Source organism: Felis catus, chromosome B3 (assembly GCF_018350175.1).
Source record: "Felis catus isolate Fca126 chromosome B3, F.catus_Fca126_mat1.0, whole genome shotgun sequence".
NCBI lineage: Eukaryota > Metazoa > Chordata > Mammalia > Carnivora > Felidae > Felis > Felis catus.
This window is the reverse complement of record NC_058373.1, coordinates 31,563,722-31,580,066: the sequence shown is the minus strand read 5'-3', so window position 1 is coordinate 31,580,066 and position 16,345 is coordinate 31,563,722. Positions and strand designations below refer to the sequence as shown.

Sequence of the window (16,345 nt, the reverse complement as noted above, 5' to 3'; positions counted from 1 at the left end):
GTGTTGCCTATGCTGCACCCACCCACCCATCCCACCTCGCAGGAGGCCACATTTGGCATGAATCAGCTTGTAGGGCTGTTTCTGTATATTTACCTACTTAACTGTGTAGTTACAGAATGTATTAGAGAGTGTATGTATGTGTGTGTGTTTAGTATAAATGTAAACTATCTTTGTAGATGCTCTATAACCCCTTGTCCTTGTGTCTGTATTTCTATGGCAGGTTACAGTATCCGAGAGTTTGAATTTCTTGTATCAGAGGGTATATGTCTATTATTATCTTTTCATATGTTTGCCTTTTGTATTTGTTCTTATCCTGCTTATAGCCTTTGTCCATTTTTCTTTTTTTTTTTTAAATTGTGAAAAACATATGAGATTCCCTCCTAAGAAAATTGTAAGTGTATAATGCATATTGTTAACTACAAACACAATATTGTACAGAAGATCTCTAGAACTTTTTCATCTTGCATGACTGAAACTTAAACCCATTGAGCAGCCATTCCATTTCCTTCCCATCCCCTGAGGCTCCTGGTAATCATCATTCTGTTTCTGTTTTGATGAGTTTGACTACTCTAGATACCTTATAGAAGTGAAATCATGAAGCATTTGCCCTTATGTGACTAGTTTATTTCACTTTAATTACATTTATTTGACTTTTTATTGAAATGTATACAATCAATATTTAACATCTTGCTCACCAGGTTCATCTACGTTATCACATATTACAGAGTTTTCTTCTTTTTAATGACTGAATAATATTCCACAATTGAGTATAGTTGAGCCACAGAGTTCCATTAGTTTCAGGTGTACCACATGGTGCTTGAATGAGTCTGTACTTCATGCTGTGTTCACTATAAGTGTAGCTGCCGTCTGTCACCATGCAACAATATAATATCATTGACTCTGTTCCCTCTACTGCACCTTTTATCCCCATGACTTATTCATTCCATAACTGGAAACCTGTATCTCCCACTCCCCTTCACCAATTGTGCACATCCTACTGCCTCCCTCCCCTGTGGCAACCATCAGTTTGTTCTTTATATTCGTGGGCCTGTTTCTGCTTTTTCTGTGTGTGTATTCATTTGGTTTTTTTAGATTCTGCATATAAGTGAAATCATATGGGTTTTGTCTTTCTCTAACTTATTTTGCTTAGCATAATACCCTCTATCTAGGTCCATCCATGTTGTTGCAAATGGCAAGACCTCATTCTTTTTTATGGCTGAATAATAGTCCGTCATATATGAATACCACATCTTCTTTATCCATTCATCTATCAGTGGACCCTTAGGTTGCTTCCATATCTTGGCTATTGTATTTTTTTTTAAGTTTATTTATTTATTTTGAGAGAGAAAGAAAGAGAGCATGAAGTGGGGGTGGGGGGTGGAGAGAATATCCCAAGCAGGCTCCAGCTGCCAGCACAGAGAGCGGCACGGGGCTCGATCCCACAAACTGTGAGATCATGACCTGAGCCAAGGTCAAGAGTTGGGCCCTTAACCAACTGAGCCAGCCAGGTGCCACCGTATCTTGGCTATTGTAAATAATGCTGCGGTAAACATAGGAGTGCACATATCTTTTCGAATTGGTGTTTTTATTTTCTTTCAGTAAATACCCACTAGTAGAATTATCAGATTCGTATCATATTTCTATCTTTAATTTTTTGAGAAACCTCCTCACTAAGAGTGGCTGCATCAGTTTACATTCCCACAAACAGCGCAGCAGGGTTCCTTTTTCTCTACTTTCTCGCCAACACTTGTTATTTCTTGTCTTTTTTTTTTTTTTTTTTTTTTTTAAGGTTTTTATTTTTTAAGAAATCTCTGCACCCAATATGGGGCTTGAATTCACAACCTGAGATCAGGAGTCACATGCTCCACTGGCTGAGCCAACCAGGCACCCCTTGTCTTTTTGAGTCTAGCCATTTTAACAGGTGTCAGGTGATACCTCATTGTGATTTTGATTTGCATTTCTCTGATGATTAGTGATGTTGAACATCTTTTCTTGTGTCTGTTGGCTATCTATGTCTTTGGGAAAATGTCTATTCAGGTCTTCTGCCCATTTTTGAATCAGATTATTTTTGTTTTTGGTTTTTTTGGTGGTGAATTGTATAAGTTCTTTATATGTTTTGGATATTCCTTATTGAATGTATATCATTTGCATATATCTTCTCTCATTCAGCAGGTTGCCTTTTCATTTTGTTGATGGTTTCCTGTGCTGTGCAAAAGGTTTTTATTTTGGTGTGATCCCAATAATTCATTTTTTCCTTTTGTTTCCCTTGCCTGTTGAGACATCTGAAAAAATGTTGCTAAGGCTGATGTGAAAGAGTTCTGCTTGTGTTCTCTTCTAGGAGTTTTATGGTTTCAGGTCTCACATTTAGATCTTTAGTCCATTTTGAGTTTATTTTTGTGTGTGGTGTAAAAAGTGGTCCAGTTTCATTCTTTTGCATGTAGCTGTCCAATTTTCCCAGCGCCATTTATTGAAGATACTATCTTTTCCCCATTGTATATGCTTGCCTCCTTTGTTGTAGATTAATTGAGCATATAAGTTTGGGTTTATTTCTAGTATACCACATTTTCATTATTCATTCATCCATCGATGGACGCTTAGGGTTGATTCCGTATCTTGCTTATTGTAAGCAATGCTGCAGTGAGCATGAGAATGTGGATACCTCTTCAAGATCCTGATTCTAATTTTTTTTTCCTTAGTTGTGACAGATGACTTTTTATTCAGTATTTAAGCCATGTACACTTGTAGATGGTAGGATACGAAGGCTATAACAGCATTCTCCTTAAGATGTAAAGTTTAGTGTAAACATTGGAAGTTTTACACGCAGCACTGAGCACAATACTTGAATTTTTTTTTTTTTTTTAGTTTAAATTCAAGTTAGTTAACATACAGCATAGTATTGGTTTCAAGAGTAGAACCTAGTGACTCATCACTTTCGTTAACACCCAGTGCTCATCCCAACAAGTGCCCTCCTTAATGCCCATCACCCATTTAGCCTACCCCTCATCCAGCAACCCTCAGTTTGTTCTCTGTATTTTAGAGTCTCTTATGGTTTGCCTCCAGCTCTGTTTTTATCTTCCTTCCCTTCCCCTATGTTCATCTTTTGTGTTTCTTAAATTCTATCTGTGAGTGAAATCATGAGATATTTGTCTTTCTCTAACTGTTTTACTTTGCTTAGCATAATACACTGTAGTTCCATCTACATTGTTGCAGATGACGAGATTTCATTCTTTTTGATTGCCGAGTAATATTCCATTGTATATATGTATATATACCACACCTTCTTTATCCATTCATCAGTCAATGGACATTTGGCTTTTTCCTTAATTTGGCTATTGTTGATAGTGCTGCTATAAACATTGAGGTGCATGTGCCCCTTTGCTAATTCTAATTCTTTTGGATAAATACCCAGAACTGGGATTGCTGTATTATATGGTAGTTCTGTTTTTATTTCTTCAGAAACCTCCATACTGTTCTCCATATTGGCTGTACTGTTTTACATTCCCACCAACAGTGCACAAAGATTCCAGTTTCTCCAGATCCTCTCTGATACTTGTTATTTTCTCTTTGTTTTTATAATAGCCATCCTAACAGATGTGAGGTGATCTTCATTTCCCTATAATGATTAATGTTGTTGAGCATCTTTTCATAGATGTCCTGGCCATTTGTATGCCTTTGGAGAAGTGTCTGTTCTAGTCTTTGCCCCTCTTGTAATCAGGTTGTTTGTTTCTTTTTGCCGTTAAGTTGTAGGAGTTTCCTGTATCTTTTGGATATAACCACTTGTCAGATATATGGTTTGCAAATATTTTCTTCCATTTGTATGTTGCCTTTTGCTCTGTTGATTGTTTTCTTGACTGTGCGAAAACTTTGTTGTTGTTGTTGTTGTAGTTCATTTGTCTATTTTTACTGTTGTTGCCTGTGCCATTGGTGTCCTATCCAAGAAATCGTTGCCAAGAGTAATGCCACAAAGTTTTCATCCTATATTTTCTTATAGGAACTTTATAGTTTCAAGTCTATTTTTAAGTCTTTTATGTATGGTATAAGCTAAGGGTCAGTTTTCATTCTGTGCATGTGGATATTCAGTTTTCCCAACACCATTTGTTGAAGAGACTATCTTTTCCCCATTGTTTATTTTGGTACCCTGACAAAGATCAGTTGCCCATATGTGTGTGGGTTTATTTCTGGACTCTGTATTCTATTCCATTGGTATATAATATCTGTCTTTATGCCCATATTGTTTTGATCACTGTAGCTTTGTGATATGTTTTGAAATCGGGAAGTATGAAGCCTCAGCTTTGTTCTTTCTCAAGACTGATTCAGCTGTTCAGAGTCCTTTGTGGTTCCACATGAATTCTAGAATTGTTTTTTTCTTTTTCTGTTAAAAAAATGCCACTGGGATTTTGGTTGGGAGATGCACTGAATCTGTAAATCTCTTTGGGTAGTATGGACATTCTAACAACGGTAAGTCTTCCAGTCCATGACCACGGGTTGTCTTTCCATTTTTCTGTATCTTCTTTAACTTCTTTCAGCAGTATTTTGTATTTTTAAGTGTACCAGTCTTTTGCCTCCTTGATTAGATTTATTTTATTTTATTTTATTCTGTTTGATGCCATTTATGGGATTGTTTTTTCTTAATTTCCTTCTTGGATTGTTTATTGCTAGTGTATAGAGACACAACGGATTATTTTTTATTTTTTATTTTATTTTTTATTTTTTTAAACATATTCATTTTTTGTCTCTCAGAGAGAGACAAAGCATGAGTGGGGGAGGGGCAGAGAGAGAGGGAGACACAGAATCCAAAGCAGGCTCCAGGCTCTGAGCTGTCAGCACAGAGGCTGATGCGGGGCTCAGACCCACAGGCTGTGAGATCATGACCTGAGCTGAAGTCAGACGCTTAAGCAACTGAGCCCCACAACTGATTTTTGTATGTTCATTTTGTATCCTGCAACTTTCTAGAATTCACTTACCAGTTCTAACAGGGTTTTTGTGTGTGTATGTGTGGAATCTTTAGAGTTTTCTACATACAAGATCTTGTCATCAGCAAACAGAGATAATTTTACTTCTCCCTTTCCAATGTGGATGCTTTTTAAATTTTTTTCTTACCTGCTTGCTCTAGCTAGGACTTACAGTACTGTGTTGAATAGAAATGTTAAGAGTAGGCATCCTTGACTTGTTCCTCACCTTAGAGGAAAAGCTTTTAGTTTTTCACCATTGAGTATGGTGTTAGCCGTGGGCTTTTCATTCATGGCATTTAAAAAAAATTTTTTTTAATGTTTTTATTTTATTTTTGAGAGAGTGTGAGCGGGGGAGGGGCAGAGAGAAAAGGAGACACAGAACCCTAAGCAGGCTCCAGGCTCCAAGCTGTCAGCACAGAGCCCCACATGGGGCTCACACCCACAAACTGTGAGATCATGACCTGAGCTGAAGTCAGACACTTAACTGACTGAGCCACCCAGGCACCCCTCATTCATGGCCTCTAAAATATTGAGGTAATTTACTTGTATTCCTAGTTTATTGCGCATCTTTATCATGAAAGGATGTTAAATTTTGTCAGATGTTTTTTTCTGCGTCTATTGAGATAATCATGTGATTTTTACCTTCTATCTGTTAACGTGGTATATCACATTGGTTGATATTTGTGTGTTGAATCATCCTTGCATCCCATGGAATCAATCCCATTTGGTCGTGGTAGATGATCCTTTCAATGTGCTGTTGATTGTGGTTTGCCAGTATTTTATTGATTTTGCATTGTATTCATCAGGTAGCTGTCTTGTAGTGTCTTTTTCTGTCTTCGTTACCAGGGTGATGCTGGGCTCAAAACATGAATTTGGAAGTGGTCCTTCCTCTTTAAGTTTTTAGATGAGTTGGGGAAGGGTTGGTGTTAATTCTTAGTTAAATGTTTGGTAGAATTTACTTGTGAAGCCATCTGGTTCTGGGCTTTTCTTTGTTGGAAGGTTTGATTCTGATTTAATCTTACTAGTTATAGGGCTGTTCAGATTTTCTATTTCTTCATGATTCAGTCTTGGTAGGTGTAAGTTTCTAAGAATTTGTCCTTTTCCGATTTGTTTACATATAATTATTCAGAGTAGCCTCTTATAATCTTTTTTATTTCTGTGGCACTGATTGTAATGTCTCCTCTTTCATTTCTGAATTTAAATAAATTTAAGTGTTCTCTTTTTTCTTAGTTTAGCTGAACGTTTGTCAATTTTGTTATCGTTTCCAAAAACCATCTGTTAGTTTAGTTCATGTTTTTCTCTTGTTTTTCTAGTGCCTGTTTTGTTTGTTTCTGCTCTGATCTTGATTATTTCCTTCCTTCAGCTAACTTTGGGCTTAGTTTGTTCTTTTTCTAGTTCTTTGATGTGTACAGTTAGGTTGTTTGACATTTTCTTTTTTAACGTAGGCGTTTATTGCTATAAACGTCCCTCTTAGTACTGCTTTTGTTACATTCCATGAGTTTGGGTATGTTGTGTTTTGTTGCCTTAACCCATTTTTTATTCTGTTATCTCTGTCACATTGAGCTGTACTAGCTCTTATGCATAGGTCCTTGTCTTTATGTTGCAAGCATTTTTCAGTTGTTGGTCTTTCATCTTGTAGTCCTTTCATCAGGTAGGAGTTTAAATTTTGATGTAGCCATATCAGTTGATCTTTCCCTGTATGGTTTCTCTGTTTAAAAAGACCCTCCTCTCCGCAGAATTATAAATATATATGTATATAATTATTATTTTATGATTATATTTTTATTTGTAGGAAATATATACCACATCTTCTTTATCCATTCATCAGTTGATGGACATTTGGGCTCTTTCCTTAATTTGGAATTAATGGGAAGGATATGAAGTGGGAATTGAATGTTTTAATTGCACGATGTCTGTCACATGGATAGCACCTTCACGAGTTGCCTGTAAATGTCAGATATCTAGGCTATTTCCAATTTTTTGCTATTATAAATAAAACTGACTGTATTTCTGGTTATTTAGGGTAGAATTGGAGAACAGAATTCTAAGATCAGGAGGAGACTAGATAGTGAAGCAGTTAAAAGCAGAGACTTAAAGATGTGTTGCCTGCATTTGATTCTCGACTCCTCTGTTCCATTGCTTTGCAACCTTCTACAAGGTGTTTCCTATACCTTCCTTATGCCTTGGTTTTCTCATCTGAAAAATGGAAGTAATAATAGTACCCCCACCCCCTCAGAATTCTACTGAGGCTTAAATGTTTAATACACATGAAATACCGGAACAGGGCCTGGCACGTGGTGAGTACTCAATTACTGTTAGCGTTAGGGTTTAAGTTTATTTATTTTAAGAGAGAGAGAGTGCGTGCATGTGCACTTGAATGGGGAAAGGGCAGAGAGACAGAGAATCCCAAGCAGGCTCTGCCACTGTCAGCACAGAGCCTGATGCAGGACTCATACTCATCAACTGTGAGATCACAGCCTGAGCTGAAATCAAGAGTCAGACGCTTAATGGACTGAGCCACCCAGGCACCCCGTGATGGCATTTTAAGACAAGTGACTTTCTAGAAAAGTCCTGTTGTTTTTATATTTCCATTATGGGAATAAAGGAGATCCCATTGCCCCAACCCCTTGTTATCATTGAGTTTTATCATTAAAAATTTTTTTTTCAATGTTTATTTATTTTTGAGAGTGAAAATGTAGGAGAGAGACAGAGAGGGAGACAGAGGATCTGAAGCAGGCTCTGCGCCATCAACACAGAGCCCGATGTGGGGCATGAACTCACCAACTGTGGAATCATGACCTAAGCCAAAGTTGGATGCTTAACCGACTGAGCCACCCAGGTGCCCCAGATCTTATCATTTTTTAAAGTTTTGCTAATTTGTAAAATTGAATATGTATAATGGGCTCTTATTATTTTTTTTAATGTATACACTTCTGTTTTCCTCTTGAACCTTAAAATTAAACTGCTGACTTTAGGAAATGGTTTCTATTGCCTTCTAGGTCCCTTTTTTAGAATTGTATTTTTAGAACTTGAAGCCCACCTTCTTTTAAGTATTTGTTTTCCCCCAGTTCCTCACTTAGCCTGTGGGTATCCTCCTAAGTCTATGCCTGTGGCTTGTTCTTCGGGCACTGACATTCATTTGAGCCCCTGCCACCTGCCGGGCCCTGTGCTGGTGCCCTGGCCTCACAGAGGAGCAAGTTGCTATATATGAGAGAAGACAGCTAGGAGAGGTGGCAGGCAGCACGGGGCAGCAGGCATCAGAGTCAGGACGTGTACACATCGTGGTACCACCCCCCCAAGATGGGGCTGTGGGTTTGGGAGAACCTTAGGAGATGTTTTCAAAACTATACGTGGGGCCGACTTTTGAACACAAAGTGCAGCTGCCTTTGGTGTGAGGAAACCCTCTCCGTGAAATACCAAGCTTGAAATGAAAGAAGTTTTCTTTTTTTTTTTTTTAACTTTATAAAATAATTTGTCATAGCATTTTTTAAAAATGTGTTCTTTCTATATATTTAAAATATGTTGCTTGGAGGCACCAGGCTGGCTCGGTTGGAGCGTGCGACTCTTGATCTCAGGGTTGTGAGTTCGAGCCCTGCGTTGGGTGTAGAGATGACTTAAAAACAAAATCTTTTTTTTTTTTTTTTTTTTTTAATGTAGCTTTAGAGGCTCCTGGGTGGCTCAGTCAGTTAAGCATTCGACTCTTGATATCAGCTCAGGTCATGATGTCACAGTGTCATGAGTTCAAGCCCTGCGTCAGGCTCTGTGCTGATAGTGCCAAACCTGCTTGGGATTCTCCCTCTTCCTCTCTCTTTGCCCCTCCCCTGCTCATACTCTCTCTGCTCTCTCAAAATAAATAAACTTAAATAAAATAATAAAATTAAATTTAAAATGTAACTTGAAAAAAGTTTCATTTAAAAAAGCATTTCTGAAAGCACTGATCTTGGGCATGTTTCCTAACATCTTCAGATCTCAATTTTCCCTTCTGTTAGGAAGGTCAGATGAGGTGTTTTCCTCCGTTCACAACACTGCTGGCTGGCTGAGCTCTGTGGTTTAAATGGATGGCAGGAGCCAGTATGGAAGTTCAGGGGGCAGATAGCTTACAGGGCGGAATAAGCATGCGGAACTCTGCTGAGAAAAGGAGCTGGCAGTTGGCTCTGTGGCAGACTTAGACTTGGCAGGGCCGGTCCACTCTTTGGCATAGGGGTATCCTCATCGCCAGCACCGCACTTCCGAGTTTCTTCCTCATTTTGTAGGAACACCCCATTTCTGGGCACTCTTAAGTATTGCCTGGAGGGATGGTGTGCCTAGATGGCAAGGTAGGACTGCTGCCCTCTCCCCTCCTCCCCTCCTCCCCTCCTCCTCCTTTCTACTGCTTAATCAAGAAAGTGTCCCTTAGCTCTTTTTCCAAGCCACCGACTTTCAATTGATCTTTGCTGCTAGTAAGAGGAGGGGAGGTGCTTTCTGGTTCCTGCTAAAGTTACCTGACAGCGGAAGGTGTGCATCTGATAATTATAACTCTGGTGTTTCCAAGGCCTGAGCGATTTAGCTAAGAGCAGTAATCCTGATCTTATCAGGAGGGTTTTGTAGTCCAACAGTGTTGCTTATAACAATATCTGTTTTACTTCCTGGGGCTTCAATCTCCTTTTAGGATTCTCCTATAATCCTGCCCATTACCCCCTTGTGCATGTCTCATTACCTCCTGGAACCAGTTAAAACTGGTGCGAGGGCAAAGATGTTTTTCTTTTCTTCCTACCAAGATCTGGGAATTGAGCTTTTAACATTCCAGCAACATCAACCTGGCCAGCAGTAGAGCAGTCACAGTGAGCATAGATGATACCTGCAGAGCCAAGGTCTAGCCAGTGAAAAGGTAAGTTGCTTATTTAAAAAAAAAAAAAAAAAAAAAAAAATTACAATAGTAACAACAGCAATATTCAGCCCAAGTACTTTAGTTACATTTTATATTTCAAAGCAATTAAATAGTATCCATGAGTTTGAGATCAGCCCCTTTGAAGTCTAGTTATTTTCCTAATGACTACCTTGAGATTCAGCCCCCAGGAATTTGCCCAGATCCTTGACCTTGGGGTTCAGAATCTATTAGATTATAGAGAGTAGACAGAAATGAAACACATTACTGTTCTATGTCTTTAGAGAACACTCAAGAATCTCTGCAAAAGTTATCTGAAGTATGTATGAAGGACGTGACAGTTTCTTGGAGGTTTCAGAATATGGGGAGCACAGATGAAGAGTTGGTAACTTAGCCTCTGCACTTTAAACCTGAAGGAAAGGGTTAACTCTTGCCTTGGGGAGGAGTGAGGAATGGGAACTAAAATTGCTTTGGACATCTGAGCTGTGCTTTAATAAGATATTCCAGGTGGTCAAGGAGTAATCCTAAAATAGCCTAGATACTTAATTGCTTTTAAAGTCAGGCGCTCCTGTCTCTGGGGAGGTACAGCTCTAAGGAATGTAGTGCTGGCTCCTAAGATCTTGGAGGCGTGGTCTGGTTGGGCTTTTTTTTTTTTTTTTTTTTTTTTTTCTCCTTCCAAATCCCAGTAAAAAGAAAGGCCCAAGGTAGCCTTCTTGGGTCAGGAAACACTGGTTGAATTTCTCCCTTTCTCCCCACCAGAAGCTTGGCTCTTGCTGATGCCAGCTGCCATAACCTGGCTTGTCCAGGGTTGTCGAATGTTCTCTGTCTTCTCTCCCCTCCCCCCACCTTTCTTTCCCGCACACTCTTACCACCAGCACCAGAGATAGTGGTCTGTTCCTGTGTGATTACTTGCCCAGCGTCTTTCCATTCCCATTAGAACCTTTCTTAGGATAAGGTTCACATTTATCCTTTCCCTTTTGTCCCGTTAGTCCAGATCCGGTTAATTCTCTGACTTGGCTGCTTCTTCCCAAGACTTTTCTTTTCTCCCTGGTCCTGCTGTCCCCTACCCCTACCCTAGGCTGTCTGCATGGACTACCACACAGCCTGCCACCCCCTGTGCTGGCTTTCCTCTCCGGTCTTCCGTGCATTTTACAAAAGTAGTGTATCTGCATTGCAAAACGTTATGCGGGCCAAAGCATATTTTGTTACGTGAGGAATCATACTGCCCCCTTACTAGAAAGGCTAAATATTGTGAAGGTGTCAGTTCACTGAACTATTCCATAATTTCAGTGCAATCCAGATTTTCTTCATTGGGGTCAAGGGAGAAGGGGGGAGAGCAAGTGATGGGTCTTGCTTGACACATCATTCAAAAGTTAATCTAGAAAAAATAAACAATTGTTTTTTTAATCATCTCTCCCTCTCCATTAGACTGCAAGCTCCAGGAGGTCAGAGGCTCCTGACTGTCTTGCTCTTTTTGCCTCAGAACTTTACACAGTTTCTAGCATATCCTAGGTGATCATATGTTCGTACGGGAATGATATAATGAAAAATTGAAAAGTGAAAATCCCGCATAGTCTCAACCCGATTAGGTGTCTACATACATTTTTAGATTTCTATTTTTTCCCAACCAAAGTAGGCCATTCAAATCTTCTAAAACACTGGTTTAATCATTTATTTTCTGCTCAGAAAACATCACTGCCTCCCTCCTGTTCACAGTTCAGAGTTTAAGTTTCCTCCTGGTATTCAAGGCATTTCACAGCCTGTTCCCACCTCAACTATTCAGACTTGAATCCTCCCTGCCAAAACATGCCTTGTTTATCCCCCCACTCTGTGCTCATTTACACTGTAAATCTCCCCTCAACCCGTTCTTCCATGCCGGCTTTATCTCCACCTCTGAGGAGCTCTCCTTTCTTCCACCTCCTGGGCACTTTGTGTTTTGGTACTTTGACTTGCTCTGTTCAATGCTCTGTGTGTCCAGCTTGTTTTTCCAACTCCATGGTAAAACTCCCAGCAGGGAGAATCACTTTTGGGGGAGTAGGGGTATTCTCAGCAGCTTGCACAATGCTCTCCCTGGGGTGGGTTCTCAGGAAATCAGTGTTGAATGAGTTTGTCATAGGGTCTTTGCTGCTCGGGACAGAAAGGGCCCCTAGAGGCCCTCTCATCCAGCCCTGTCCCATGTTGGATTCCACAGCGTGACGTCCCAGACAGATGGCCATCCCAGGACAGGAAGCTGCCCACCTCCTGAGAAGGCCCCTCCGTTACTGGGCAGTTCTGATTGCTAGAGAAGTCCTTCTTCTGTCGACCTGGGTAATTTCTGCCCCGTAACTCTAGTTCTGCCCTCTGGGGCTTTATGGAAAAAAGGAAAAGAAAAACAACAACAACACCTTGCGTCCTCTTCTCCAAGGCAGCCTTTTAGATTTTCAAAGAGTGAATACATTATCCCTCTGTCTTCTGGATCTTCCAGGTTGAAGTGTTGGGGAAGCACTGTTTTAATTTTGAGGAGCAGTCAGGTTAGACTTTGATTCATTATTATTTGAAGGCCTTTTATGTGCACGTTCACAGTGCTAGGTGCCATATTCTGCCGCCTTCTGAGGCGTAACCTGCTTATCTCTCTTTCTCTTTCCCCTGGTGTCCTGTCCCCTGGGGGAAGATGGGTCCCTTCCTACCCAGGATGTTCTGTTTTGGAGGTAGTGGTGAAAGGTTAGCAGTTCTTATCCCAGTACGCCCAGATAAGTCTCCCGGGCAGGTGATGCCTGAGGGCTAGTTTCCTGGTTGGCTGCACTTACCAGGTGAAACCTAGGAGATAAATCTGGGACTAAAAGGGCCATGACTTGGCAGTGTAGGCATTCTGTGACCAGAGGATTTTCTTCTTCTTCTCCTCCCTCTCTCCTTTCCCGATGTCACACCCGGAACACTCTCTGCTGTTTCTTCCACCCACAAGGCAGGACGGCGTGACAAAGAGAGCCAGACCTGCATGTTGGCACTGCCACTGGGAAGCTCTGAAACCCTGGGCCACTTAAGCAGCTTGCTCTCTTTGAGCCACTGTTTTCCCATCTCTAAAATCACTACCCCTACATCATACAATTCAGTGAGAAAATGCTTGTTAAGCCCCTGGCCCAGTCCTCGCTGCACAGAAGATGCCCAAACATTAGCTTCCCTTCCTTCCCCCAGCCTTCTTCCACTCCCATTTTTGAGGGATTTAAAGGCATGACACTGTGCTTCCCTGGGAAAAATAAACTGAATGTGGATATAGCAACCACAGCTAGCCTTGGATGGGTATTTGGGAACAAACTGTCAGTTTCCTGTGAGCTCCTGGTGAGATCAAAGCTTTTAAGAGAGGTCTTAAGTAGGAGAGGCTGGGAAGGTTGTAAATGGCAGTAAGTGACCACTCACTACTGCCGGCAGCCCTCATGGTAACAGAGCCTGTTCCCCTGGCCGGTTGCCTTGCATGCAGCGGCCCTTCAACTGAAATGCTTTTCTCGGGGACCCCCCTAAACTGTGGAGCTAGCTCCTTTTGGATGTGTGTTCCCCACGCTCACCTCTGCTCCTCCTCACTCTCCTCCTCACCATGCTCAGCATCCAAGACAGAAGTCATCGCTGGGCTTCGAGCAGTCACACCCACAGCCTGGTGAGAGGCCAAGAAACCCACACGTCAGCTTGAAGTAGCTATGTTTTTACAGTAGTTGATCAGAGTGCTGAAGCCTGCGGTCCTCCCCATGAAAGGAGGAGAGAACAGAGGAGTTGTGGGGTTGGAGGTCCCATGGGGGAGCCCATTCCTGCCTTTCAGTAAACGCGCCCATGCTTTCTCTGTACTAGAGGCTGGGGATACCCTGATGGGATGTGCACAGACTCGAGGGGACACACACAGACTGGGGATGTAGGCGGGACACGAGTAACCAGCACATCCGGTGATAGCCCAGAGGAGAAAGGCATCAATTCTGCCTGGTGGGCAGAAGCGAGAGTCTTCGTGGAGGAACAGCATTCAGGCTAGACTGTGAAGGGCGGGCAGAGCCAGGAATTACTCTCACTGCAGCCAGAAAATCTTGTGAAGTAGGGTTTAACTGCCCCAGGACCAAGAGAGTCATGCAAAGAGAGCGGACATTTTCTCATCAGCCCCAACTGAATATTTTAAATTAAGTAATGACCCATCCCAGCCTCGGACAAAAGAAAACAACTCCACTCCCCTGTGTTTTCTTTTTTTTTTTTTTTATGTTTATTTATTGAGAGAGAGAGCACGCACACATGCTTGCACATGAGCGAGCAGAGGAGGGACAGGGAGAGAGAATCCCAAGCAGGCTCCCTGCTGTCAGCGCTGAGCCCAACATGGGACTCCCACAAACCATGAGATCCCACAAACCATGAGATCATGACCTAAGCCAAGAGTCGGATGCTTAACCAACTGAGCCACCCAGGTGCCCTTCCTGTGTTTTCTTTAAATCATAACTAAAATTCCTATCTGTGGAATGGGTCAAATGGTAGCAATGCCCAAAGAGTTGAGTGTCCTCTTTCCGTCCCGTTCCGGCAAATTTCCCTGTCTTCTGTGGTCACTGAGCTAGGGGTGTTAGGCTAAAATCCCATAGCTAAGCAGATTTGCAAGTGTTTCATATTTAGCGAGCCACAGCTAGTGCGAGGTCTGATTCTCCCACCACTTGGGTTCTGATGTCTAAGCAGAGCTGGAGAAAGCCAAGGAAGGGGTCATGACAACCCCCAGCCCCCACCCTTCTCCTCTGTTCCTGAGCTGAGCTCTCGCACTTGGGTGTTTATTTTCACACGTAGTCACACAGTGGTTGTACTGATGTGCTTGTTTTTACACTCCTCTCCTGCTGTGGAAAGCCCTGTCTGAATTCTAGGTTGTGGATTCTGTCCTCCTCACCCAGCTGAGTGTTAAATAGTTTCTGAGTGAGCATTCTGAGTGCCTGGAAGTTATTGTAATTAGCAAAAAACTGTGTTTTCATCTCTCTTGGTGACTGATAGAGAAAAAATCCTCCTGTGCTTCAGATCTCTAGCTGGAGAGAGTTGGGAATTGAGCTGCCACAGTAAACAGCTGACATAACAGAAGCGGCAATGATCCCCCATTAAATGTCTTTCAGCCGATAGGGGCTCCCGGGATAATTGACTTTCCAGCAGGAATTACTGGCTCAAACAAAATCACTGGGCATTAGGGCAACCTACTGCATCTTTTGAAAGGGGGACTGTAACTCTGTCTGGGTTTGCTGACCTGACAGGCATAATTCATCTTGATTATTCATTGTGCTGGTTCCCACCAGATGATACCAGATTTCTGTTGACTGTAATTACAATGTGGGGGTGAATCTTAGCTTTTTTTTTTTTTTAAATAGTGTTTCTCCCACTTGGTTATTGGCTTCGCTGAGCCGAAGAGCTGTAGAGAGATCTCTAACAACGTCTGCCTGGGGAGATGATGAGTGCACAGTCAGATAGCATTTACTGAGCACTTCCTTACACACATCTTTTGTGAGATAAGCAGGGAAACAATTTGGTGTAGCCTGTTTCATTTCAGCTGACAGAGTGTCACTTCTTCTTGGTTATACTTACCTCACGGTGTACTAAATTGCTGCTATCAGGAAGTGGGTCTACCTCTCAGAGCCCTCTTTGAGTAGGGGAGGCAAAGTATGGTCCCAGAATATAACTGAATAAATAATACCTCCTGCTTTCGGGCAAGCTTGATTAGAGGGGAAGATAGAAAAGAAGGGAATTAGACCAGGCTTTTATGTTACTGACAAGGTTTTACAGCGAGATCCCTATGCAGTCCAAAGAATGTCCTCCCAGGAAACCCCTGCTCCCCATCCCCGGATGCCCCTCCCCAACCATTTACACGCCCCAGTGCCTGCGCATGCGCCCGAAGTCCTCGGGGAGAAATGAGAGAGTGACAGGCTTGGTGCATCCAGTCCCATCCACTGGGTCCTCCACTGACCAGTGTAGACTTCTACTGTGACATTTCATATTCCCCACTGGCAGAGGGCCTGTTTGACTCTTCTGTATGGTATGTGTGTATATTTTTTGAAGAGGTGCCTAATTGACTCAAATAGCCAGTTAAGGCCTTTTCGCAGTGATTCTAGTTCATCAGGCATTCGCTGGGGCCTGTTAAGTGCCAGCAATGTGCTCTATGCTGGGGGTACAAAGATGGATGAGAAACTTTTGCTTTCAAGGAGCTTACGATAGGGTGAGGATGATAGATAATTCCAAAGTGTGTTAAATTCTAAGCTCAAAACGTATAGCGATTTCTTCCAGAGTACTTAGTGCAGCCGAGAGTGAAGGGCAGGCTTCCCCCAGAATATGTTGCCTAATCTAAGGAGTAAGAGTTACCCAACTGAATAAAGGCAGGAAGCAGGTTCCAGGAACATAAACAAAGGTGTATTTGCTATTTCCTCCTAATTGGCTGAATGGTGTTGGTTTAACCCAATCAGTTAAATTAGGATTAGGTTTTCATTATTTCTCTAATGGAAATGAATTTCATCCTAGGGGCACAGTCTGTATACCTTGGGAATAACGTCAAACTCTGAAGGCTGTC

General features: G+C 41.9%; 1 protein-coding gene across 9 annotated transcripts in view; it reads left to right on the top strand.

The window, feature by feature from the left end:
* The window catches only part of ARID3B (AT-rich interaction domain 3B), a 57,883-nt gene that overhangs the window by 19,697 nt on the left and 21,841 nt on the right, over positions 1-16,345 (top strand). The window lies entirely within an intron of this gene.